This window comes from Meriones unguiculatus, chromosome 3 (assembly GCF_030254825.1).
Source record: "Meriones unguiculatus strain TT.TT164.6M chromosome 3, Bangor_MerUng_6.1, whole genome shotgun sequence".
Lineage (NCBI taxonomy): Eukaryota > Metazoa > Chordata > Mammalia > Rodentia > Muridae > Meriones > Meriones unguiculatus.
Window position 1 is genome coordinate 156,496,942 of NC_083351.1, and position 25,275 is coordinate 156,522,216.

Here is a 25,275-nt window from a genome sequence, read left to right on the forward strand (position 1 = left end):
CACAATAGAATATAACTCAGCTGTGAAAAACAAGGAAATCATGAAATTTGCAGGAAAATGATGGGTAACTCCTGAGTGAGCTACCCCAGAAGCAGAAAGACATACATGGTATATACTCACTCATATAGACATATAATATAGGATAAACCTTCTAAAATCTGTACACCTAAAGAAACTAGTCAAGAGGGAGGACTCTTGCTAAAATGTTCAATCCACATCCCATAATGCAAAGAGGAAGGACATCAGAAGAAGAATGTAAACAGGAAACAAGTTAGCAACCTGCCACCGAGGGCCTCTGAAAGGCTCTGCCCTGCAGACTATCAAAGCAGATGCTGAGACTTATGGCCAACTGTTGGGCAGAGTACACGGAATCTTATGAAAGAAGTGGGAAATAGTATGATCTGGAGAGAACAGTAGCTCCACAAGGAGAGCAACAGAACCAAAAAATTTGAACACAGGGTTCTTTCCAGAGATTCATTCTCCAACCAAGTAAGTTGCATGGAGATAACCTAGAAGCCCTGCACAGATATAGCATATGGCAGTTCAGTGTCCAAGTGGGTTCCATAGTAATGGGAACAGGGACTGCCTCTGACATGAACTGATTGGCCTACTCTTTGGTCACCTCCCCCTGAGGGGGAGCAGCCTAACTGGGCCACAGAGGAAGTCAATTCAGCTACTTCTGATGAGATCTGATAGAGTAGGATCAGAAGGAAAGAGAAGAAGACCTCCCGTATCAGCAGACTTGGGGAGGGACATGCTTGGAGAAATGGGAAGGAAGGTGTGATTAGGAGTGGAGGAGGGAGGGTTTTATGGGGGGATACAAAGTGAATAAAGTGTAATTAATAAAAATAAAAATAAAAAATAAAAAATGTGATAAGTTTACAAAAAGAAGTGTTTCCCAGCAGTTAAAAAAAAAAATGAATACATGAAATTTGCACACAAATGGATTCCTCTAGAGAAAATCACCTTGAGTGAGGTAAGCCATACAAATATGGCATGCATTCAGTTAGAAGTGGATATTAGCTGTTAAGTAAATGGTAACAAAGCTACAATCCACAGACACAGAGAGGTTAGGTTAAAAGGAAGGTCATAAGGGAGTGCTCAATCAATAATTGGTTTAACTTGAATCCCATACCAAGAGAGAGACAGCTGCCGGCATACACTGCCTGAATGGCCAAGAATTGTTGACTGGATAACTCAGAGTCACAGGGTAGATTCAAACAAATCTGGCAAAAAAGAAATCCATTTTTTAATATATATTTTTAGTGATATTCTGCTATACTCATAGATTGGTGCCTTGTCCAGTAATCATCAGAGAGGCTTCCTCTGGCAACACATGGGAGAAGGTATAGAGGTTAACCGTCAGATATTATGTGGAGAGAGATTCCAAATTGGAGATCTTCAACAGATCCCTTTTCTCAGAGATCAGGAAATCACACAGAAGAAAGGAAGGAAAGACTGTAGGAGTCATAGGGGATGGAGGACACCAGGAGAATACAGCCCATCAGATCAACCCAGCAGGACTCATATAGGCTCACAGAGAAGGAAACGGCAAGCAAGTAATTAACCCAACCTCTATCTATGCTTCTGTAATCAATAGTATTACACTTACACTGAAGCTGTAATGGATTGCTTCCATGATATTTTATATCGTCTTGTTGGAGTGATTTATTTGTTCACCTGTTGTTAAATAATTAACATATGATTATATTATATGGAAAAATACATACATATATATTTATGTCATATTATATATTGATGACTCTAATGACAAAAAATTTAAAATCAAACACCTACAATTTTGTAACAAAATATAATGGTGGTATGGAAAACCTGTAGTATGTGTAGGTTTTAAACAAAATACAAGAATTCACAGAAAGAATATAATAAAAGTCATTTCTTAAATGTTGAGAAAAAAAGGTTTTTACTCAATGGAAATAAAATCATCCTACAAATCAGATCCAACTTCAAAAAAAAAAAAAACAAGAAAATGTCAAACTTATAGTACAATATAAACATACATATTCAATATTGCCAAAATTAATTTAGGAACTTTTATAGTAAATTAATAAAATTTGAGAACCATTGTGGATATCCAATTTACTCTTGTTTTCAGCTGAGTAGATTGACATTGGAAAAAGTCAATGTCTAAAACAGCATTTGTCTTACCCTTGTTATTAAAAGTTGCTACAAATTTTTTTCGATTGAGCTTTACACATGTTCATTTTGCACAAATTAGGAAGTATTAACTTATGTAATAGTGTTTACAGTGCTGTTGTTCTTGATGTTATCCAATAATGATGTGTGGTTTTATTTTTTTTTTTACATCTTGTACTCTTCATTATATTCTTGTTTTAAAAAAATAGTTTATTGACTTCTATAGTAAACAGAAAATTATTTGCAATAAAATAGTACTAAGAATTTATTAAAGCTGAAAAGACTTACAGAGAAGCTTAATATATTAAGTTTATAAGCATACTTTAGCCAAAAAAAGACTAAAAAAAGAATATATTTTCAATGTTAATAGAATGAACCTGATAAATTTTGTCATTACTGAGACTAGAAAAATTAGATTTTTCCCTAGACTCTTTATCTAGTAATTATTATCTAGAACTTGTTTGTCCTTAAATATAACTCTGATGTAAAATACATGTGTTATTTTTCTCACTTTTAAAATTATTTTTGAAATTCCAAGACATGGCTTCTCTGCGTAACCTAGGATGTTATGACTTACTTTGCAGACTAGGCTGCACTCGAACTCACAGTGATTCACCTGCCTCTGCCTCCTTGAGTATTTGTATTGAATGCTGCACCACTGCGACTAGCTTGTCTTCAAACTCTTCTTTTAAGTTCTTTTCTCTTCCTTTATGGTATTTTGATAGAGTATCAATATACTTCTTTATATCAGAGTATTGATAGACTCAGGTGGAAACTTATTGATTAAGATAGAAAGATTACAATTCAAAGTGTAAATTTGCCTGAAGTAATTGTCATCTCAGAGGCTTACTTCGGAATATGCTCAGTCTCATTAGTTTGTTTTCTGAACTCTGGCTGGCTGGTTTAATTCAGCTATTCTAGCTCAAAGGCCTCTCTAAGCTGACTGATTACATCTTGCTTCTCTTACTACTGACTAAACGCTCTTCGTGGTTTCAAACTATTTCTGGCAATTTGTTCTAATCTTCTAACTTTTTCTGGCCTCAGATTCCTCAGCTGACCTGCACTTCATGAAGAGCACAAACTGAATGTAACACACAAACTCAATTACACTGCACTGCATTCACTGACCTGAACTGCAAGGAATTCAACCCTCTTCTGAAATGGAGGAATACAACTCTTTCCCTGTGCTGCTCTTAAAAAAAAAAGCTTTACTCCTGAGAGTTTGGGCATAGTGTATCACTGACTCATTCTGTCAAATTTTTCTCTGACTCATCACTTTGTCCCCCCATCATTCGATGTTATTATTTGTGAATAAGGGTGTGTACTAAAGGCATGTCTGTCCTCCAGCTGGATCACACAAACCTAAAGCCTTTCAATGTGATCAACACTGCCATATTGTTGGGTTGAAATTCTTCTACAGTCTTCACAAGAGGGGAGAGGTTTTAAGCTGCAGTGCAGATGATACAATAATGGTACAATAATATCAATGTTTTCAAGATTCAGCAGAACTCTCATTAGTGAATATTTGTGGGAAGATGCACTGGAATTTATTTATTTTCTGTTATAGTGGAAAGAACTTAACCAATGCTTCCAAGATGTTTAAGCACAAAAAAGGGCATTCATTCTGACCATCAGCAGGCATAGTTGCCAAGACCCAGCTGCATATCTGATTTGTTGATGACTTGGTATCATTTACTATGCTAGGACTGAAAGCCTTAACATTTATTTCAACTCTACCTTTTGTTTTAACTGAGAAACTGTTACAGTGATATAAAACATATAGTCTATAAATGTTAAACATTTAAATTGAGGTCAGACAATGCCAATCCTAGTGATCTAGCAAAATTAAGACAAGAATAGATCAAATATATTACTTGATTTTATATAATATGAGGATAATAGATATATTAAGTAATTCCATCTAGATAAAATCTATTTCATTATGTAGATAAGATGATTACAGTATGTAATCAGTTATAAAAGTGGAAGTACAAAGATATATGTTACTCTCCCTTTTAAAAGTACCTATTAAAATTAACATATTTGTAGTAAACGTTGGAATAAGTTGCCTTTAAAATAAGCTCCCGGAGTAGAAAGTAATAAAAGAGCAAATCTGCAAATGTTGAACAAAAATTAATCTCATTCTACCAACCAAAAAGATTAAAGAAAAGCTTTCTCAAAGAAAAGCATGGTATTTTTTAAAAGTGCCTTGACTTTCCTGATAAGTTGTTTGTCTTGATAAGACAGAAAGTATCAGGAGCCATTCTGTTAAGGGACCTCACTAGGCAGGTGGGCCTTCTGGATGGGGTCCAGTATTTTGCAGGGTCCATACCATGATACAGAACTGCTTCTAGTCTCTGACATTCAATCTGCTGCATCTCTCTATACTCTGGCATGGTGTGAATCATTACTTTCCGGGTATCTATACACTTTGACTGAACAAACTTCCTATGGGATCTCATTATAGATGTATTGCTGTTTAGATTCCTGATTTGATTCAAACAATTTTAAAGTTAAATTGTTTTAGGACTTCTAAAACAACTTTAGAAAGTATATGGCTGTAATGGATACCTTTGTGAACCTCCAGATGCCTCACTAGGAGACAGGTTTGAGACAGACTTGTGTCTTCAAGATAAGCCTTCATTAGGAATCAGGGCATACATCATAAAAATAAGCAAGCTGGTTAAAACTTTCCAAGAACCCAAATTATAATGGAATACCAAGCAATGTCTAATTAAGTACAAACCTTTGTCTCATTATATAGAAACTTTTCTGTCGTAATTATTTATACCTTGTTACCTTATGGCATTATATTTTAAATTGACTTTGTTTCTTGGAATGAAAGACAGATAAGATTATCACCCCAAAGATAGCTGAAAAATGAGTAGGCAGGTCAGTCTTAATTGAAAAGACATATATTACTGTAACGTTTAGACCCTGTTAAACTTTAGGTCTTGTCAACCTTTGTCACTCACAATGAACTTATGTAATAGATGCATAGATAAGAAATGTTTAGTTTAAAAACATGTAAAGTGTTGTAGTTTAGAATCCGTCTGTTTTCTCTTTTTTTTCCCCAAGAATCCAGATTTATTTATATGCAGAGCCTGAGAACAATTAAACATGTACATGTACATTCTTAAAGGTATGTTCTACTTAACAATATGTTCTTTAAAATAGGGTGTACATTTTTCCTTTTTCCTTTTTAGACTAATATACCTACCACCTGGAGTATCAGACTCAGAAAAGACCCCTGTGCCCAGAATTTTTAGTTCTGTTGCTCTCCTGTGGAGCTCCTGTCCTCCCAGTCCTTCTTCACCACTCATGTCCCTCCCCATGTTCACTGATAGGGGGGGTTTCCTTCCCTTCCTTCTAATCATAGTCTATCAGGTCTCATCAGGAGTGGCTGCATTGTCTTCCTCTGTGGCCCAGTTAGGCTGTTCCCCCCTCAGGGGGAGGTGATCAAAGAGCAGGCCAATCAGTTCATGTCAGAGACAGTCCCTGTTCCCATTACTATGGAACCCACTTGGACACTGAACTGCCATGGGCTACATCTGTGCAGGGGTTCTAGGTTATCTCCATGAATGGTCCTTGATTGGAGTATCAGCCTCAGAAAAGACCCCTGTGCTCAGAATTTTTGGTTCTGTTGCTCTCCTGTGGAGCTCCTGTCCTCTTCAGGTCTTACTATTTCCAACTTCTTTCATAAGATTCCCTCCACTTTTCCCAAAGTTTGGCTATAAGTGTAAGCATCTGCTTTGATACTCTGAGGGTAGAGCCTTTCAGAGGCCCTCTGTGCTAGGCTCCCATCCTATTCCCTGTTTTCTCCCTTTTCTGATGGCCATCCTTTTTGCCTTTCTGAATGGGAATTTTTTTTTCTTTCTGTGATTAACTGCCTTTTTGACTGTAAGCTAATTCCTTTTCCGGGAGCTTTGTCTCAGAGATATAACCAGACCATAAAATAAACTGTAGGAAAACACACACACACACAACATTGGCAGAAACGCAGTTGTGGAAGACCATTGCATGAAAACTGGCAGGAATTTGCTTCATCTGTGAGTTGTAAATATGTATGTACATATGTGTTTACATGTAAATATATATATGTCTGTCTGCTTTTTGTTCATATGTTACATGAAAGTATGCCAAATGTTTGTATGTAAGGAACTCCGTTTGTAGTGTCCATTGAATGTGTGTATGAATATGGACAGGTCTATATGTTTTATTGTTTAGGCTGCAGTGGAAATGCTAGCAGAAATCAACATCATTATAATATGTAAGCTTGTGAATATACTAGACCTATAAGATAGGACAACATACTAAAATCTGTACACCTAAAGAAGCTAAACAAGGAGGACCCAGGGTAGGATGATCAATCCTCACTAGGAAAGAAAAACAGGATGATTATTGGAAGTAGGAGAAAACAAGAAACCACAGAGGGCCTCTGAAAGACTCTACCTAGCAGTGTGTCAAAGCAGATGCTGAGATTCATAACCAAACTTTTGGCAGAGTGCAGGGAATCATATGAAAGAAGGGGGAGTTAGTATGACTTAGAGAGGACAGTAGCTCCACAAGGACCAAATATATCTGGGCATAGGGGTCTTTTCTGATACTGATACTCCAACCAAGGACCGTGGATGAATATAAACTAGAACCCCTGCTCAAAGGTAGCTGATGGCAGCTCAGTATCCAAGTGGGTACCCTAGTAAGGGGAACAGGGACAGTCTCTGACATGAACTCAGTGGCTGGCTCTTCTATCTTCTCCCCACCTGAGGCAGGAGCAGCCTAACTAGACCACAGAGAAGGACAATGCAACCATTCCTGATGAGACCTGATAAGCTGGGGTCAGGTGGGAATGGAGGAGGACCTCCCCTATCAGTGGACTTAGAGAGGGGCAGGGAGAAGATGAGGGAGGAAGGGAAGGATTGGGAGGGAATGAAGGAGGGGGCTGGGATACAAAGTGAATAAATTGCAATTTATATAAAAAATAAAAAATTAATAAAAAATATTAACTTTATCCATCTTTTTTCTTGAGCCATGTATGCATGATCTTTGCTTACATTCTTCTCCCCTCACTCACACCCTCCTTTTTTTACTTACTGATTTTCTAACAAGTTAACAGCAAATCAGAATCTAACTATCTTCTTAGGACAAGCAGGAAAAAAGCCTGTGGAGGCCTCCCAGTGGCCTGGCCTTGTGCAGGAATTAACATCAGATCAAAGAACCCCCATTTTTTTTACAACCCCTTGCAGTTTTGGCTAGAAGCTGTTTTTCACAGTCAGGACTGCAGAAAAGTAAAATAAAATAAAATAAAGTGGCCAGTTAAAGTTTTCCCTTTAGTAGCAGTGTAGCCACTCCCTAGACCTAGAGAAAAAAATCCAGGGCTCTCTTCCTATTTATTTTTCTTTCAAGCATCTTTTGTGATCAGTTGCTGATTGGTTGTCTGATCCATCAGCTCAGCAACCCTAGATATAAAACAGACAGAGGAACTTCACATTCAGTGCCAGATCCTACCCTGGACCTTGGAATCTTGCCAAAGCAGAGAGAGATTTTGGCAATTGGACCCAGAAGACTTTAACAAGAAAGTGTAAGACCCCTTCTATGGGACAGAACATCACTTCATTACTCTTATACCTGAAACAGAAAACAACTGAAAAAGCACTAACCGAAGGAATAGAATATCTCCTCATATTGACTGTCCAGGATCAATGTAACTGGTGCCAATAACAGACAGCTTAAAGGCTAAGAAATGAGCCTAGCCTAAACTTTCATAAACTGTATGTTATCATATCATTTATCATCTGAATCAACTGAAAGTCATGGCAAATTGTTAGTTAGCTACAGTTCCTAAGCATACCTCACGATCAACAAAATCCTATCACAAGGAATCACAAGTTCCGTGCATGGGATTAGACTCTAAAAACAGGAATTAATATATGTTATTCAAGGTGAGTGGAACTACAAATAAACATATGTTTACAAAAGAAAGTACATAACTTAGAAATATGTGTAATACACATGGGAATGAGAAGTGGTTTGAAAGCTTGGCACAGTGGCATACAACTGGAATCCTGCAATCCCAGCACTCAGGGAAGCAAAGGCAGGCAGATCTCTGTGAGTTCAAGGACAGCCTAGTCTACAAAAGGAATCTAAGACATCCAAGGCCAAACAGAGAAATCTTGTCTCAAAAAAACAAACAAACAAAAAACATTAAAAACGTGCTTTGAAAAATCAGTACTTTATTAACCCAACTTTGGAGATAAAAAATATTACCAATATTCTGAAGATTGGTTAATATTTGTAAAGTTTTCATTTTTGAATATTTGAAAACCTAAAGATTTCATGAATACTTTCATTATTTTTTACACTTCGTGACAATTTTCAGCTTCAATGTTGGGAACTTATGAATCACAAGAGTATTATTCTATTGAAAATAAGCTTTATTTCTCCTCAAGTGTATCTATATCTACTTAAATAATATTATAAAGTTCTCATGAACTTTGGCTAAGAACTGGCATTACCCTAACTCGATAAATCAGTTGATACAGTCTGATGCATCTAGGATCCAGTGACATGAAATTGTTTCTCAAGCATGTCATTTATAAAAAGTAGTAACACTAAAGTACACTTTGTGAACAGTGGTACAGTAGCAACCACAAAATAATGAAATTTAAAATATAAATTATTTAACCTTTCGTCAAATGTTGTAAGTTGACACATTCATCATCAATAAAACTAATATTATGGCATAAGAGCTTATGGTCTGAAAAATTTTTTAAACACAAGATAGAAAGAAAGAGAGAGAGAGAGAGAGAGAGAGAGAGAGAAAGAAAGGAAGGAAGGAAGGAAGAAAGAAAGAAAGAAAGAAAGAAAGAAAGAAAGAAAGAAAGAAAGAAAGCAATTAAGGAAAAAGAGAGAAAGGAAGAAAAACTCCTCCTAAAATTCTCTGGCATCAATGTTTCATTATAACAATAGAAACCTTAAGTAAGACATAAGCTAAATTTCAGGCATTTTTCCCCAATTTGGTAGACATTTGAAGCTGTTTATTTGTTTACCCTTGCACAGTAGTGAGAATATAAAAAAAATGAATGAGTAAAAATGGGGGATATAGACAAACAGGTGTGGGCTTATAGGAAATAATATGAGAAGCCTTAACCCCCTCGTTGAAACATCCTGCGTCAGTTCTAGAACTAGCAGTGGTGGTATCCGAGGTCTGAGTAGGTTCAGGAGACCATTGCCCCCAGGGGCGAGACGTGCTCCATGCCAATTGACTAACTCCATGTTTTCCTCCACTTTTGAAAGTCATTTAAGGTTCTTAAATTATTTTTCCCTTTTTTTTAAAAAAATTTTCATCAATTACAGTTTATTCATTCTGTATCCCCCCATAAGCCCCTCCCTCCTCTCCTCCCAATCCCACCCTCCCTCCTCCCTCTGCTTGCATGCCACTCCCCAAGTCCACTAATAGGGGAGGTTCTCCTCTCCTTTCTGATCTTAGTCTGTCAGTTCACATCAAAAGTGGCTGCATTGTCCTCTACTATGGCCTGGTAAGGCTGCTCCCCCCCAGAGGGAGGTGATCAAAGAGCAGGCCAATCAGATTATGTCAGAGGCAGTCCCTCTTCACATTACTATGTAACCCAATTGGATTCTGAACTGCCCTGGGCTACATCTGTGCATGGGTTCTGGGTTATCTCCATGAATAGTCCTTGGTTGGAGTATGAGTCTCTGGGAAGTTCCCTGTGTTCAAATTTTCTTGTTCTGTTGCTCTCCTTGTGGAGACCCTGTCCTCTCCAGCTCTTACTATTTCCCAGTTCTTACCTAAAATTCCATTCACTCTGCCCAACAGTTGCCCATCAGGCTCAACATCTGCTTTGATAGTCTGCAGGGCAGAGGCTTTCAGAGGCCCTCTGTGGTAGGTTCCTAGGTTGTTTCCTGTTTTCTTCTTCTTCTGATGTCCATCCTATTTGCCTTTCCGGATGGGGATTGGACATTTTAGTTAGGGTCCTCTCTCTTGCTTAGTTTCTTTAGATGCACAGGTTTTAGTGGGTTTGTCCTATGTTGTATGTCTATATGAGTGAGTATATACCATGTGTGTCTTTTTGTTTCTGGGAAACTCACTCAGGATGATCCTTTCCAGATCCCACCATTTACCTGCAAATTTCATGATTTCCTTATTTTTCATTGCTGAGTAATATTCCATTGTGTAGATGTGCCACAATTTCTGCATCCATTCTTCAGTTGAGGGGCATCTGGGTTGTTTCCAGCTTCTGGCTATTAAAAATAAAGCTGCTTCAAACATGGTTGAGCAAATGTCCTTTTTGGGTACTTGAGCCTCTTTTGGATATATGCCCAGTAGTGGTATGGCTGGATCTTGAGGAAGCGCTATTCCTAGTTGTCTGAGAAAACGCCAGATTGATTTCCAGAGTGGTTGTACAAGTTTACATTCCAACCAGCAGTGGAGAAGGGTTCCCCTTTCTCTACAACCTCTCCAGCATGTGTTGTCACTTGAGTTTTTGATCTTGGCCATTCTCATGGGTGTAAGGTGAAATCTCAGGGTTGTTTTGATTTGCATTTCCTTAATGGCTAGTGAGGTTGAGCATTTCTTTAAGTGCTTCTCTGCCATTCGGTATTCCTCTACAGAGAATTCTCTGTTTAGCTCTGTTCCCCAATTTTTTAAGTGGATTACTTGGTTTGCTGCTTTTCAGCTTCTTTAGTTCTTTATATATACTGGATATGAGTCCTCTGTCAGATAAAGGGTTGGTGAAGATTCTTTCCCAATCTGTAGGTGGTCGCTTTGTTTTGATGACGGTGTCCTTTGCTTTACAGAAGCTTTTCAGTTTCATGAGGTCCCATTTATTGACTGTTGCTCTTAGAGCCTGTGCTGTTGGTGTTCTGTTCAGGAAGTTTTCCCCTGTACCAATGAGTTCTAGGGTATTTCCCACTTTTTTTTCAAGCCGATTTAATGTGTCTGGTTTTATGTTGAGGTCTTTGATCCAATGCAGGTTGATACTCCAGGTCCTGCCTCTGAGAAAAAGGTATCAGACGGGTCTGATGCTCTTTGGGTGGATGACACATAAATGAACATCGGTACAAAGTCCAATTTATTTCTAATATCAGAGATCAGACCTCTACTCTTGCCTGATGCGTCTAAAAGAAAAAGGGGGAACTGTAGAGAGCTGTGGAATGCTATGCCTTAAAGATGGAGCTGGTTTCCGCCTTCCACCTTCCTGATGGTGAGTGCTCTCTGTCACAAACAATTCCACATTTGGCTAAGGCTGAGGATCTGGCTTGCTTCCATGTATCTGGACCTATCTGCATTGCCCACGTGGCACGCCTGGGTTGGCTACCCAGAGGCTATTTAAGCTGTGGGCTGGCTTTCCCCAGGGTCCGAGGATTGTTCAAGGTTCCTGAATAAACTGCATTGAAAAAAAAAAAAAAAAAAGAAATAAAGATACAGCATGCTTCTTTGGTAAAAAAAAAAAAAAAAAAAAAAAAAAAAAAGAATGAACTTAGAATATTCTTGTAATGCCTCAGGCAATCAATTGATAATCAGAAAGGACTGAAACCCACAGAGCTCTGTACCTGGGAAGTCTGCCAAATCCTGAGGAGAAGAGGGATGGAAAAAGATAACTGAGGCAGAGACTTCTGAATGTATGCTAACTGTATAATCAAGCTGGGGAAATTGAAAAGAAAAATTAATAGAGACAGAAACTGGTTGAAAAGTGTTCTAGTAAATAAGATTTAACTTGAAATACATTATCCTGGTCAGAAGATAATGTAGCTCAATATGAAGATAATGTATGTTTAACAAAATTATAGTGAACATTTCCTAGACAATAAAATCAAAAATTGCTGTTATTGATTTAAGTTTCTACGGTTTGTTCTGACTTAATAAACAAAGGTAGGAACATCTGAAAATGCTCTAATTTTTCTCCCATGGTTTTATATAGTGTTATTTTTCATTTAAACAAAATCATCATAAAACAGAGAGAAACATACACTTGAAAATTAAAAGGAAAAATATCTTTAATATAGTTATAAGCAAGTGTTACACGCAATTGGCATATAGCAATGATTAAAGAAATGGCATATTAAACCAAAACTAGCATGTCCACACATGAGTAAAATTAGGAACTACATACATAAACACAATCTAATGGTGTGATAATTAATGCACATACTTTGTCAAGAAATAAATAAATGAGCTATTCATATAGCAGAGTAACACTTTGGTAGCGAAAGGAATAAAATTTTGACACTTTCAATCAATCCATGATTGATTGTACTGGGTAAAGAAATGAAAAATTTTAATTTTTCTCTGTTAATATTAAATTTCTCATTTCATTGTAAGAACTAAGTACAGGTTAATTGTGAACAGTTGGCAGAAATCCATAAAGGCTCTTTGACCTCCCCATCCCCCAAGGGAGGAGCAGTCCTGCTAGGCCACAGAGGAGGACTTTGCAGCCAGTCCTGAAGATACCTGATAAAACAGGGTCAGATGAAAGGGGAGGAGGTCCTCTGCAATCAGTGGACTTGGAAAGGGGAAGGGAGGAGATGAGGGAGGGAGGGTGGGATTGGGAGGGAATGAGGGAGAGGGATACAGCTGGGATACAGAGTTAATAAAATGTAACTAATAATAAAAAATTAAATTAAAAGAAACCATGAAATTTGCAGGTAAATGGTCAGAACTGGAAAAGATCCTGAGTGAGGTATCCTAGAAGCAGAAAGACACAGAGGGTATATACTCACTCATAAGTGGATATTAGCCATATAATATAGAATAAACAGTACTAAAATCTGTACACCTAAAGAAACTAACCAAGAAAGAGGACTCTGGCTAAGATGCTGAATGCTCATTCAGAAAAGCAAAGAGGATGGACACCAGAAAAGGGAGAAAGCAAGGAACAGGACAGGAGCCTAGCACAGAGGGCCTCTGAAAGGCTCTACCCTGCAGAGCATCAAAGTAGATGCTGACACTTATAGCCAATCTTTGGACAGAGTACAGGGAATCTTATGAAAGAAGTTTTTTTTTGAAATAGTAAGACCTGGAGAGGATAGAAGCTCCACAAGGAGAGCAACAGAACAAAAAAAATCTGGACACAGGGTTCTTTTCTGAGACTGATACTCCAACCAAGGACCATTCATGGAGATAACCTAGAACCCCTGCACAGATGTAGCCCATGGCAGTTCAGTGTCCAAGTGGGTTCCATAGTAATGAGAACAGGGACTGTCTCTGACATGAATTCATTAGCCTGCTTTGATCACCTCCCCCTGAGTGGGGAGCAGCCTAACCAGGCCACAGAGGAAGACGATGCAGCCACTCCTGATGAGACCTGATACACTAGGATAAGAAAGAAGGAGAGGAAGACCTCTCTTATCAGTGGACTGAGGGAGGGGAATGAATGGAGAAGGGGCAGGGAGGTTGGGATTGTGAGGGGAGGAGAGAGGTAGCTACAGAGAGGATACAAACCATAATTAATACAAACTGTAATTAATAAAAATAAAATTAAAATTATAAAATAAAAAAGAATTGTAAATACACCAGGAGAAAACTGTTAGAGACTTTGAAAATGTTCATGATCTTAATTGTGTTAATGAATTGAATGGCAAATAGCTCAAAATTAATCAAAATCTGTGCACCAAAATTTGTAAATTATTATGTTGACTTTATATATAGATAATTATGTAAAGTATTAAGATTTTATGAAAGTTGTAACAAATATGATGTTAGCCATCTGCATGTTATTGTAAGAAGGTGCAGTGTTCCATCATTCCTGGTGTTATTATATCTGAATACACACAAAATTACTTGAGTAAGTGGGCAAAAGAAATTGCACATCATCTGGTCTTTTCAAGATGTTACATATCATAAAGAGCTACTGTAAACTAACATGAAGGAGATATATACTTTTATTTTTCCTTGAGATAAATCAAGATAAAATTTAATCTTTGTTTCTCTAAGTCATAAACCAATTTATATAATCTTGATAATAATTATATAATTATAAAAATTATATATTTATAAAAATATTTATGATGAGGGAGGGAGGGAGGGAGGGACTGGGAGGGAATGAGGGATCGGGACACGGCTGGGATACAGAGTTAATAAAATGTAACTGATAAAAAAAATAAAAAAAAAATATTTATATAGTATGCATTTCTTTACAGTAGTCTAATAAGAAATTTTACCTTGTGGAAAATGGGTTACCATAGCACAACAAAAATAATGAAAGAAAAAGAAAGGAATGTCTTGGAAAGACAGTTAAGTTATTGGTAAGTTTTATGTGATTTTTAAGGACAACATAAAATTTAAGATTAACTTATTTATTCTTAAAGATATCTTTTCCAGTTTAACTTTTAGACTTGGTTAGAGCTGAAATACTCATCCTATCTTTATGTTTTTATTTAGAGCATATGTTCATGTCTTTTAAAATTTTGTTTTGCAAAGTCATATTAAGTCCTATCCAGACGTGTTCATACTATTTACAAGTATATACATAGGTATAGTCAAATTATTCCTCTGTCTGTAGACACGACAAGCTCTTTTGCTCGACTGCTTGAGATCCCTTCAGCACGTTTGTCTCTCTTCAGCCGTCAGCAGTGTGCAAACACCGTACTACCTTCACCAGAGAGCACATTACAGCCTACTCTCTTCAGGAGTCCAAACAAACACTTCCGACGTTTTTAACATCTGCTTCAAAGAAGGATTTTAGTTAAAAAATGAAAATTCTGAGCACTCGCTGGAAAGTTTGTAATTCAAATCTTAAGCAGAGTGCTGAGTATTTGAGCCCATGTAACCACATACATTTCAGTGTTTTCTCCTTAATTTAAGCTCCTACTAGTTTTACCTCAGCAGCAAAACATTTTCCTTGCCTAATGACCACTGTACAATTTGTACACTTTCAAGGACAAAACATTAAAATAAAATCTAATCATATGATCCTGGGTCTGTATAAGTTCAAGGGCATATGACGGTACTGGGCTATGCCAGAAGAGCTCAAATGCACTGTAGTTAGAGCCTCAGGCAATTTTGTTCTATCCCACTTGGGTAATGGGAAATGAACTGCGGTCTTCACAAAACCAGTAGGTGCTTTTTAAAAATGGAGTCATGTTTGTAGCTACAAAAATATTTATGCTACTATCTAAACAAAACTAATGTAAAATTAACATGTCCAATGTTTATGAAATATTTTCATGTGGCATAAATGATGAAAATCTATGCACAACTATAAAAATTCTTATTGGTTCTTTCTAAATGTCGCAGACAATGATGGCCTTAAAAAGTCTTCTTACATAACATCAGTGTGAGTCAGTCAATTGTATGAAAAGGGTTGATGGTTTTGTAAGCCAAAGTATTTTTTTTAACATTGTTCCTACCAGAAAGTGATGATTGCACCAACCACCTATATTTTAGTTAATATTAATGTAATAATAGCTCAAGACCACTGGTACCTAAGACATGACAAACAGCATGATATTGTTAAATTAAAATTTATAACTTATTTTCAATAATTTTTGTCTTAAATTGAAAATGGGACATTATTTTAAAATTTTTCTTTGATTTACAACTCTGAAAATCAGACACTCTAAAATACTGTAATGTAATTTTCAAAAAGTCATAGTAAATGTTCTTAAGTGATAAAATACATTTCCCTATTGTCAAATAATTACATATGATTATTAATTAATTACCAATGCAATTTAATTAATAATTACTTTAAAATAATTATTAATAGGGTTGTTTTAAACAAATTAATTTTAAGTGTTCTTAAGTGATAAAATTTATAGTTCTGTTGACAAATAATTTCATATAATTATTAATGAATAATTATCAATGCTATTTCCTTAAAATTAATATATATATATATTTTTTTCTCATTTATTGATTTACTTTACACCCCTACTACAGCTCCCTCCCAACTCATCTCCTGGTCCTACTCTTTCTCCCTCTTCTCTATCTTCCCCCTTTCCTTCTCAGAAAAGGAGCGCCTCCCATCCATGTTCAGCCTACCCCAGCCCATGAAGTCTCATCAAGACTGAGTACATAATCTTCCACAGAGGATGGTCCAGGCAGCTCAGCTAAAGGAAAGTGATCCAAGAGCAGGCAACAGAGTCCATGTCAGAGACAGACCCTACTCCACTTTCTAGAGGACACACATGAAGAGCAAGCTGCTCATCAATTACATATGTCTATGTAGGGGGCACAGGTCCAGACCATGCATGCTCTTAGGTTGGTGCTTCAGTCTCTGTAAATACTCATGGGCCTACGTTAGTTGACATTATTGGTCTTCTTGTGGAGTTCTCGGGGCATTGGATGGACATTCCCTCAGTCTCTGAGACTTCATTATCTTTGCACTAATTGTAGGCAGGGTAAATTTTGAGTCAAATGTTTTCTGGGAGGGTGGTGTTCCTCTCCATCCACTAGGAGTCCTGCTTGGCTAGAAGGTGGCCACTTAAGTCTCCATGTATCAGATGTTAGGAGTCTCAACTAGAGTCACCCCATATCCTCCCAGGAGCCTACCCTATCTTAGGTCTCCAGCTTTTCTCAAAGATGCCCCACTTAGGTTTCCCTTCTCTCCCAGACCTCTCACCTCCTGCTTCAGCCATCTCCTGACATCTGATCCTCTCCCTCCTTTTCTACCCACATAGACTGTGTCTCCTACCCAGTTCTGTCTTTTCCTTTGCTGGGAGCCAAAGCTATCTACTGAAGCCAAAGTCAAACAGTGAGCCAAAGCTATCTAATGGAGACAAAGCTATTTACTGAAGCCAAAGCCAAGTAGTGAGCAAAGGTCATTTAGTGGAAACCTAAAACTATTTAGTTGAAGAGTTACTTAGGACCCGAAATCATGGGTGATAGATTGTGAGAACATCTGTCTGTTAGTTTTAGAGCATCCATGAGATAGCTTAAGAAAACATCTTTACCGCATCTTGCATGTGCAATATTTAACCCATGAAAGCACTCTTCCTACCTCCTGCAGCAGTAAATTAACCTTCCCCCTTTCCTGTCTTCTCCCTATATAAGTTGGGTAAAAATTTCTAATAAACGGAAGCCTTGATCAGATGAACAGACTTGGCTTTCATTTCTTGTGTCTCTTGTTCCTTTTTACCCCATTCCTTCCAGTCTCTCCACCTTAGGAACCCCGTTGAAGCCCCGCAGTTCGGGGCATTCCTTCACTTCCTTTGGTTATTCTATTGTCCCTTCTGAATGAGATTCAAGCAACTTCCCTTGGACCCTCCTTGTTACTTAGCTTCTTTTGTTCTGTGGATTGAGAATGATTATTCTATACTGTGTGTCTAATATCTGATTATAAGTGAGTGCACCCCATATGAGTCTTTCTGGGTCTGGGATATCTCACTCAGAAAGACTTATTCTAGTTTCAGCCATTAGACTGCAAATTTCATCATTTCCTTGTTTTAAATAGCTAAGTTGTATTCCATTGTGAAAATATACTACATTTTCTTTATCCATTCTTCAACTGAGGGTTATCCAGGTTGTTTACAGTTTCTGGCTTTTATGAATAAAACTGTTATGAAAATAATTGAGTAAAAGTCCTTGTTGAATGGTGGAGTATCTTTTGGCTGTATGTCCAAGAGTAGTATGGTGGGGGCTTGAGGTAGAACTGTTCCCAGTTTTCTGAGAAAGCACCAGAATGATTTCCAAAGTGATTGTACAAATTTGCATTCCCACTGGCAATGGAGGAATGTTTCTCCACATCCTCAGCAATATGTGCTATCATACTGTTGATGTTTTGATCTTAGCTATTCTGGTGGATGTAAGATGGAATCTCAAAAACAGTTTGATTTGTATTTCCTTAATGACTAAGGACATTAAGCATACATGGAATATATTCGCTTATATAGACCTAAAATATAGGATAAACATAATGAAATCTATAAACCTAAAGAAGATAATCAAGAAAGCGGACACGGGGTATGATGATCTATCCTCATTTAGAAAGACAAATGAATTATGCATTGAACGTATGACAGGAGTCTACCGCAGAAAACATCTGAAAGACTCCACCTAGCAGTGCTCCAAAATAGATACTAAGACTCACAACCAAACCTTTGGCAGAGTGCAGGGAATCATATGAAAGAAGGGGAGTTTGATGTGGAAAGGATAGGAGCTCCACAAGGACCAAACATATCTGGGCACAGGGTCTTTTCTGAGATGGATACTCAACCAAAGTCCATGAGAGGATAAAACCTAGAACCTCTGCTCGGATGTGACCCGTGATAGCTCAGTAATCAATTGGTTTCCCATAGTAAGGGGAACAAGGACTTTTTCTAACAGGAACTCAATGACTGGCTCTTTGACCTCCCCACCTCCCAAGGGAGGAGCAGTACTGTTAGGCCACAGAGGAGGTCTTTGCAGCCAGTCCTGAAAATACCTGACAAAAGGGAGTCATATGAAAGGGGAGGATGTCTTCCCCTATTAATAGACTTGGAAAGGGGCAGGGAGGAGATGAGGGAGGGAGGGTGGGATTGGGGAGGGAATGAGGAATACAGCTGGGATACAGAATTAACAAAATGTAACTAATGAGAAAAATAAAATTATGGGAAAAAAAACATTCCCTTAAGTGCTTGTGGTCATTACAGATTCCTCTGTTGAGAACACTCAGTTTAGCTCTGTAACCCATTTCTTAATTGGATTATTTGTTTTGTTGCTGTTTAATTTCTTAAGTTCTTTTTATATTTTGGAAATTAGCCCCGTGCCTGACGTAGGATAAAGATATAATTATTATAATATATACTTTATATAATTGCTAATTAAAAAGTATCAGTGTGTCAGAGACAGTAACTGTGGGATACAAAGTGATAAATCCTATCAAAATATCAACAAAACTCTTTATAGACCTTGAGAGAAAAATTATCAACTTCATATGGGAAAAAATGCAGAATTTCCAAAACTATACTGTACAACAACACATTTTCTGAAGGCATCTCCATCCCTGATATCAAGCTGTACTACAGAGCAATAATAATAAAAACTGCATGGTATGGGCATAGAAACAGAATATTGGATCAATGGAACTGAATAGAAGACTCTGAAATAAATCCACACACCTATGGATACTTGATTTTTGACAAAGAAGACAAAACCATTCAATGGAAAAAAGACAGCATCTTCAACAAATGGTGCTGGACCAACTGGATGTCTACATGTAGAAAAATGAAAATAGATCCATACTTATCACCCTGCACAAAACTGAAGTCCAAGTGGATGAAAGACCTCAACATAAAACCAGACACTCTGAAGCACTTAGAAGAAAAAGTGGGGAAGAGCCTAGAACTCATTGGTATAGGAGACAACTTCCTGAACAGAACACCAACAGCACAGGCTCTAAGAGCAACAATTGATACATGGGACCTCATGAAACTGAAAACCTTCTGTAAAGCAAAAGATACTGTTGTCAGAACAAAAACGTCAGCCTAAGACTTGCAAAAGATCTTAACTAACCCTATATCTGACAGAGGACTGATTTCCAGAATATATAAAGAACTACGGAAGTTAAAAAGCAAAAAAATGCAGCAATCCAATTAAAAAATGGGGTAGGGAACTAAACAGAGAATTCTCTATAGGGGAATAAAGAATGGCATAGAAACACTTAAAGATATGCCCAACATCCTTAGCCATCAGAGAGATGCAAATCAAAATGATCCTGAGATTTCACCTTACACCCATCAAAAAACTCAAAAACTGACATCAAAAACTCAAGTGACAACACATGCTGGAGAGGTTGTGAAGAAAGGGGAACCCTCCTCCACTGCTGGTGGGAATGTAAACTGGTACAACAACTCTGGAAATCTATCTGGCGCTTTCTCAGACAATTAGGAATAGTGCTGCCTCAAGACCCAGCTATACCACTGCTAGGTATATACCCAAACTTTGCTCAAGTACACAAAAGGGATTCTTGCTCAACCATGTTTATAGCAGCTTTATTTGTAATAGCCAGAACCTGCAAACAACCCAGATGTCCATCAAAGGAGGAATGGGTACTGAAATTGTGGTATTTTTACACAATGGAATACTACTCAGCAATCAAAAAGGAGGAAATCATGAAATTTGCAGGCAAATGGTGGGATCTAGAAAAGATCATTCTGAGTGAAATATCCCAGAAGAAGAAAGGCAAACATGGTATATACTCACTTATATAGACCTATAAGATATGATAAACATAATGAAATCTATACACCTAAAAAAGATAATCAAGAGAGCAGACATGGGGTAAGGTGATCAATCCTCATTTAGAAAGACAGATGGGATGTGCATTGAACGTATGACAGGAGTCTACTGAGCACATCTGAAAGACTCTAACTAGTTTTCAAAGCAGATACAAAGACTCATGACCAAACCTTTGGCAGAGTACAGGGAATCATAAGAAAGAAGGGGAGTTAGTCTGATGGGGAAAGGATAGGAGCTCCACAACGACCAAATATATCTGGGCACAGGGTCTTTTCTGAGACTGACATTTAACCAAGGACCATGTATGGATATAACCTAGAACCTCTGCTCAGATGTAGCCTGTGGTAGCTCAGTAACCAATAGGTTTTCCATAGTGAGTGGAACAAGTACTATTTCTAACAGGACTCAATGACTGGCTCTTTGACCTTCCCACCCTCCAAGGGAGGAGCAGTCCTGTTAGGCCACAGAGGAGGGATTTGCAGCCAGTCCTGAAGATACCTGATAAAACAGGATCAGATGGATGGGGAGGAGGTCCTCTCCATCAGTGGACTTGGAAAGGGGCACGGTGGAGATGAGGAAGGGAGGGTGGGATTTAGAGGGAATGAGGGAGGGGGATAAGGCTGGGATACAGAGTTAATAAAATGTAACTGATAAGAAAAAAATAAAATTAAAAAACAAAACAAAACAAACAAACAAAAAAACCCACAAGTGACAACACATGCTTGAGAGGTTTTGGAGAAAGGAGAACCCTCCTCCATTCTGGTGGGAATGCAAACTTGTACAACCACTTTGGAAATCAATCTTGCGCTTTCTCAGACAATTAGGAATAGTGATTCCTCAAGATCCAGCGATACCACTCCTAAGCATATATCTAAAAGAGGCTCAAGTACACAACAAGGACATTTGTTCAACCATGTTTGTAGCAGCTTCATTTGTAATAGCCATAACCTGGAAACAACCCAGATGTCCCTCAATTGAGGAATGGATACAGAAATTGTGGTTCTTTTACACAATGGAATACTATTCAGTAATTAAAAACAAGAAAATCATGAAATTGGCAGGCAAATGGTGGGATCTAGAAACGATCATAATGAGTGAGGTATCCAAAAAGCAGAAAGACACATGGTATATATTCACTTATATAGACCTATAAGGTAAGATAAACATACTTAAATCTATACACCTAAAGAAGATAAACAGGAAAGAGGACCTGAGGTAAGATGATCAATCCTCACTTAGAAAGAAAAATGGGATGGACATTGACTGTAGGAGAAAGGAAGTAATAGGACAGGAGCCTACCACAGAGGGCCTCTGAAAGACTCTACCTAGCATTGTATGAAAGCAGATACTAAGACTCATAACCAAATATTCTGTAGAGTACAGGGAATCATAAGAAATAAGGGTGAGTTAATATGACCTGGAGAGGACAGGAGCTCCACAAGGACCAAATATATCTGGGCACAGGGGTCTTTTATGAGACTGTTTCTCCAACCAAGGACCATGTATGGATATAACCTAGAACCTCTGCTTGGACATAGCCCATGGTAGCTCAGTATCCAAGCAAGTACCCTAGTAAGGCGAACAAGGACTATTTCTGACATCATCTCAATGGCTGGCTCTTTGATCCCCCCCTCCGGCCCCGAGTATGGAGCAGCCCTGCTTGGCCACAGAGGAGGGCTTTGCAGCCAGGCCTGAAGATACCTGATAAACCAGTGTCAGATGAAATGGGAGGAGGTCCTCTCTTATCAGTGGACTTGGAAAAGGGGCAGGGGGGAGATGAGGGATGGCAGGTGGGATTGGGAGGGAAAAAAATACAATAGAATGTAATTGAAAAAGAATATACGTAGTTATCTTGTATATACACATAAAAATAAATTTAAAAATTATCAATTTGACTTAATAATTAACATAAACTTAATTTTTAATCCAGGTTGTTTTAAAGACATTATTTTTTCTTTATTTTACCTTGAAGCTTAAATTAGTGGGTTTTTTAAAACTGAACTAAATTGCTGACAATTTTATGAGGGAATATAACTACTTTACAGAATAAGGCATATGTGGTACCTTTTTAATAAATGGTTGAGTTCTTATCAATGCAAAAGGAGCTTTGTAATACAGTGTCCAATGGGGCTCACAGAGACTGAACCACCAACCGGAGATCTTGCATGGTATGGACCTAAACCCCTACACATATGTAGCAGTTATGTAGCTTGGCTATCATGTGGGTCTGCTAACAACAGGAATAAGGGTTGTTTCTAATTCGGTTGCCTGCCTTGGATCCCTTTCTTCTAAGTGGACTGCTTTTTTTAGTCTTATTGGGAGAAGATGTGATTATTCCTGCTGTGACTTGAGGTGCCAGAGTGTGTTGGTACCCATGGGGGACCTTCACTTGTTTGAGAAGGAGGAGAGGGGGAACTGGGAAAAGGAGGCATGAGGTGGGACTGGGAGGAGAGGAAGCTGGAGGCTGGGATCAGGCTGGAAAGTGATTAAATAAATAAATGGAACAAACAGACAAAATGCTATGACCCAGCATGAAGTGGTGTTCTGCTGTGAAAATCTTTGGTGTTGTGTTCCTTCAGTGGAGAAAGGTGAGGGATGGCAAAAGAAAGAGCCTAATGGTAGCTGAAAATTCACAGGCATGTGGGAAGCCATCATTTCCATTCTTTTATTAGGAGTCTTCATTTCCCCAGAGTATCAACACTTTTAGATGACAGACTTTAGAACTATAAGTCCCTAAGGCATAATTTTTATATCACTCAATGCTCCTTTTGTTCACAAAGAATTAAATCCAGAAATATTTTAAACATTCTGTAACACTTTTCAACAAAATGGTAACACATAAGAGGAATTTTTCAGAATGACTAGTCACTATTGGTTATATACAAATTTATTGAATAGATTGTCTACACTTGAAAGTATAAGAGAATCTCAGGCAAGAATTGATGTCCTATCTTTTTAGTTTCCTTTAAGTTACATGATACATATTTGTTCATTCATTGTATATTAACTCAAAATAAGTAACCTCAAATAAAATGACTGTTTTACAAGTGAGAATTGTAATTGTAAGAAATGATACATAATCAGGAAAGTGACAATTTATTTTTCCTTGTGTTGAACTTTTTCCTGCTGATATCACAGCTCAGATCAGCCCAGTCATTAGAAATGGCAGAATTCAAATCAGTGAGGACTTGAGGTTTTATTTATTTATTTATTTATTTATTTATTTTTATATATTTATTATAATTCATTCACTTTGTATCCCCACTATAGCCCTCTCCATCATCTCCTCCAGATCTCACCTGTTCTTTCTCATTTCCCCCTATGCCCCTCCCCATCCTCCCCTTCTAGCAGATCTCATCAGGGCTGGCTGCATCATCTTCCTCTGAGGCTTTGCAAGGCTGTACCGGAGAGGAAGGGGAAAAAAGAGCCAACAACTGAGTTCAAGTCAGAAACAGTCCTTGATCCCCTTACTAGGGCGTTCACTTGGAAACTGAGCAGCTTCTGGGCTTCCTCTTAGCAGGGGATCTAGGTTCTCCCCATGCCAGGACCTTGGTTGGAGTACCAGTCTCTGCAGGATGTCATGGGCTGAGGTATCTTGGCTCTGATGATCTCAATGTGGAATTTCTGTCCCCTCCATGTCTGTATATCTCTCTTTTCTTTCATAAGGATTCTGGCACTCTGCCCAAAGTTTGGCTAAGAGTCTTAGTATCTCCTTCAATACTCTGGTGAGTAGAGTCTTTCAGAGATCCTCTGTGGAAGGCTCCTGTCCTGTTATTTGTCTTCTCCTACTTCTGGTGTCTATCTTGTTTGCACTTCTTAGTGAGGTTTTAGCCCCTTCCCCAGGGTCCCTAGGTTATTGTTTATCCTCTTTGGACTATAGATTTTAGAATGTTTATCCTGTATTGTATGGTTAATATTTACTTATAAATGAGTATATACCATATGTGTATTTCTGCTTCTGGGTTACCTCACTCAGGGTGATCTTTTCTGGTTCCCACCATTTGCCTGGAAATTTCATAATTTCCTGGGTTTTAATTGCTGAGTAGTATACTATTGTGTAAATGTACCACAATTTCTATATCTATTCCTCAGTTGGTGGACATCTGGGTTGTGTTCAGATTATTGCTATTACAAAAAACAAAACAAAACCAAACAAAAAAACAAAACAAAACAAAAACAAAAACTGCTATGAACATAGTTGAGCAAATGGCAAATGTCCTTATGATTTCAAGGCAGAGTTCTACCAGACCTTCAAAGAAGAGCTAACACCAATACTCTTCAAACTATTCCACAAAATCGAAACAGAAGGTGAATTACTAACATTATTCTATGAGTCTACAGTCACCATGATACCTAAACCTCACAAAGACCTAACAAAGAAAGAAAACCTCAAACCAATCTCACTTATGAACATTGATGAAAAACTATTAGAACTTGCAAACTAAATCCAGGAATAGAGAAAAGATATTATCCATCACGATCAAGTAAGTTTCATCCCAGGCATGCAGGGTGGCTCAACATACAGAAGTCCATCAATATAGTCCATTACATAAACAAATTGAAAGGGAAAAAATTGATCATCTTCGTAGATACCCAAAAAGCCATTCTATATTCCTCTACAGAGAATTCTCTGTTTAGCTCCATAAGCCATTTTTTAATTGGATTACTTGATATATTGCTTTTTAACTTCTTTAGTAATTTGTATATGCTGGATATCAGCCCTCTGTCAGAGAGAGGGTTGGTGAAGATCCTTTTCCAGTCTGTGGACTGTCGTTTTGTTCTGATGACAGTGTCTTTTGCTTTACAGAACCTTTGCAGTATCTGTATAGGAATATAGAATGGCAGTGAAACACTTAAAGAAATGCTCATCACCTTTAGCCATCAGGGGATGCAAATCAAAACGACCCTGAGATTTCACCTTACACTCATTGTAATGGCTA